Source organism: Gossypium arboreum, chromosome 2 (genome assembly GCF_025698485.1).
Source record: "Gossypium arboreum isolate Shixiya-1 chromosome 2, ASM2569848v2, whole genome shotgun sequence".
Lineage (NCBI taxonomy): Eukaryota > Viridiplantae > Streptophyta > Magnoliopsida > Malvales > Malvaceae > Gossypium > Gossypium arboreum.
Window position 1 is genome coordinate 100,384,037 of NC_069071.1, and position 3,881 is coordinate 100,387,917.

Below are 3,881 nucleotides of genomic sequence, written 5' to 3' on the forward strand. Positions count from 1 at the left end.
TATTACTTTAGCCATTTTACTTTTATTGCAATTTAAATTTTTATTTTCTTTTCTAATTCTTCATTTATTTTCTTCTGACAGGTGTTTCTAGTTTATGACTAGAAGAAACCCGTCAGGACCATTACTGTTTGATAGTGAGCTCGATCGCACAGTTTGCAAAAATCAAAGAGAAATAAGGTGAAACTTATGATACACAAAAGAGCAAGAGGACGATACTTCGACCACAACCGAGGAGATGGTTGAAAACCAAGAAAATTCGCTACCTCCTACGATTGTTGTTAATCAGAATTCTGCTCCGCGCACTATGTATGATTATGCTAAACCTTCTTTAACAGAAATCGAATCGAGCATAGTTAGACCTACTGTAGCTGCAAATACTTTTGAAATGAAACCTAACACAATTCAAATGATACAAAAATTTGTTCAGTTTGATGGTTTGCAGGACGAAGATCCCAACGCTCACTTGGCAAACTTTTTGGAACTGTGTGATACATTTAAAATTAATGGCGTTTCTGATGACGCCATTCGCCTTCAGTTATTCCCTTTTTCATTAAGAAACAAAGCTAAATAGTGGTTAAATTCATTACCACAGGGGTCAATCACTACTTGGGAACAAATGACCTAAAAGTTTTTATTAAAATATTTTTCGCCAGCTAAAACGGCTAAATTACGTAATGATATCTCTTCTTTTGTGCAGATGGATTTAGAAACACTCTACGATGCATGGGAGAGATACAAGGACCTTTTCCAAAGATTCCCTCACCATGGGTTACCACTCTGGCTACAGGTCCAAACGTTTCACAATGGCCTGAACCCTTCGACTCGGCAGATGGTTGACATAGCTGCTGGCGGAACCATCAATAATAAGACACCTGAAGATGCCTATGAATTTATAGAGGAGATGTTACTGAATAACTATCAGTGGCAAGTAATGAGAACGAAGCCAACAAAAACAGCCGGCGTTTATAACGTCGATTCGGTCACCTTGCTCTCTAATCATGTAGAACACTTGAATAAGAAAATTGATGGTTTTCTTAGTTGTTTACAGGTTCACCCAATAATGCAGTCCGAAGTAAGTGGAGGTGGATCAAGCAGTTCAGAATACCCACCTTATTACCACCTTATTGCCACAACATGGAGAACGAGCAGTTAAATTACATGGGTAACAATCCTCGATCTCAAAATAATCCTTATAGAAATACTTACAATGCAGGTTGGAGGAACCACCCAAATTTTTCATGGAGAGGCCAAGGAAATCAGAGACCACCAACCCCTCCAGGCTTTCAGAAACCACTATACCAGCAGGAGAAAAAGCCAAACCTTGAGGAGATACTAACCAAATTCATCTTGGTGTCAGAAACTCATTTTCAGAATACTGAGACGGCACTCAAAAATTAAAAAGCATCAATCTAGAGGCTCGAAACTCAGATAGGACAACTCGCCAAACTAATTTCTGAAAGACCACCAATAAGTATACCTAGTAACACTAAACCCAACCCAAAAGAGCACGTGAAAGCAGTTACACTAAGGAGTGGGAAAGTGTTAGCTGAATCTGAAAAGAAGCCACCACAAGAAGCTGACAGAAAGGAGGTCAAACCCGAAAACAATAACAATCTAATGCCAAAAGAATATAAACCACCAATCCCATACCCAGTGAAGTTGAAGAAAGACCGTATGGATGCACAATTTGGTAAATTTCTTGAACTTTTTAAACAACTGCATATTAACTTACCATTTGTTAAAGCTATATCCCAGATGCCTATATATGCAAAATTTTTAAAGGAGCTTCTAACAAACAAAAAGAAGTTTGAAGACTTATCTACAGTGGAGCTGAAATGAAGAGTGCTCAGCCATACTTCAAAACAAACTGCCAACCAAACTGAAAGACCTAGGAAGTTTTACTATTCCCTGTTTAATTGGTAGTTTCAATGTTGATAAAGCACTAGCTGATTTAGGCACTAGCATTAATTTGATGCCATATAAAATGTTTAAACAACTTGGTCTTGGGGAACCTAAACCCACTAGGATGATTATTCAATTAGCTGATAGATCTGTTAAATATCTTAGGGGAATTATAGAGGACGTACTTGTAAAAGTAGATAAATTTATATTCCTTGTTGATTTTGTTGTGCTTGACATGGATGAAGATGTTGAGGTGCCTTTAAGTTTAGGTCGGCCATTTTTAGCCACTGTTAGAGCTGTAGTTGATGTGGGTGATGGTAAATTGGTACTTCGAGTAGGTGATGAAGAGATTATTTTTAAAATTTATGATGTCATGAGATTTTCTAGAGAACATTATGACTCATGTTATTTTATCGACTCTGTTGATCATGCTACTCAAGATTCTTTTCAGGAAATCGTATACGAAGACACGATGGAACTGTGTCTCGCCCAAGGAGAGGATGGATGATGATTCTTAAATAAGAACTGAACTAAACTCCAATGAAACCTCCCCAAAACTAGCAGTATATGAGGGAATTAAGGTAAAAGATGAACTTAAGCAAAAACCCTCTATTGATGAACCTCCCAAACTGGAACTTAAACAATTGCTGAATCACTTGGAATATGCATTCCTTGGAAATAATTCCACATTACCGGTAATTATTGCATCCAACTTGCAACCCAATGAGAAAGAAAAATTACTCCAAGTTTTGAGAGAGCATAAAAGGGCCATAGCTTGGAAAATTTTTGACATTAAAGGGATCAGCTCTTCTTTTTGTACCCACAAAATTTTAATGGAAGATGAATATAAACCATGCGTGTAAGCCCAAAGATGACTGAACCCCAACATGAAGGAAGTTGTTAAAGCTGAGGTAATTAAAATCCTAGATGCTGGAATTATTTATCCTATTTCTGACAGTTCTTGGGTGAGTCCAGTGTAGGTTGTTCCTAAGAAAGGAGGCATAACTATTATAGCCAATGAGAAGAATGAATTAATCCCAACAAGGACAGTCACAGGTTGGAGAGTGTGCATTGATTATAGGAAGCTAAATGATGCCACAAGAAAAGACCACTTTCCCCTTCCATTCATTGACCAAATGTTGGAAAGATTGTCAGGACACATGTATACTATTTTTTAGACAGACTCTCTGGCTATTTCCATATCCCAATAGCCCTTGAAGATCAAGAAAATATGACATTTACATGTCCATACAGTATGTTTGCTTATCATAGAATGCCATTTGGATTATGTAATGCTCCGGCTACTTTTTAAGCGCTGCATGGTGGCCATTTTTGATGAACTCGTAAAAGACATCATGGAGGTATTTATGGATGATTTTTTGATTTTCGGTAACTCTTTCCTTCTTTGCCAAAGAAATTTAACACAGGTGTTAATAAGATGTGAAGAAACAAACCTTGTGCTTAACTGGGAAAAATGTCACTTTATGGTTCAAGAAGGTATTGTGTTAGGACATAAAATTTCTAGTTGAAGGATTGAGGTTGATAAATCTAAAATTGAAACCATTGAAAAACTACATCTCCCTAATTCAGTTAAGGCTATTAGAAGCTTCTTAGGACATGCTGGATTTTATAGAAGATTTATTAAAGACTTTTCTAAAGTAGTTAAGCCCTTGACTAAATTACTAGAAAAAAATGTGTCTTTTAATTTCGATCAGGAGTGTTTAGAAGCATTTAATACCTTAAAGGATAAACTGACTAAAGCTCCAATTATAATTGCACCTGATTGGAATTTACCTTTTGAACTAATGTACGATGTGCGTGATTTTACAGTAGGTGCAATTTTGGCATAGCGAAGAGATAAACATTTTCAACCTATCATTATGCTAGCAAGACTTTGACAGTCGCACAAGAAAACTACACCACCACTAAGAAAGAGCTGCTAGCTGTGGTTTTTGCATTCGATAAATTTAGGCCATATT

The 3,881-nt window shown here is 36.8% G+C and overlaps 1 non-coding gene across 1 annotated transcript; it reads right to left on the reverse strand.

The window, feature by feature from the left end:
- Positions 1-664: 664 nt before the first annotated feature.
- On the reverse strand, positions 665-771 carry LOC128289859 (small nucleolar RNA R71). Its single transcript, XR_008279501.1, has one exon. It is a non-coding gene; the product is annotated as a small nucleolar RNA R71 (small nucleolar RNA).
- Between the last annotated feature and the right edge of the window lie 3,110 nt (positions 772-3,881).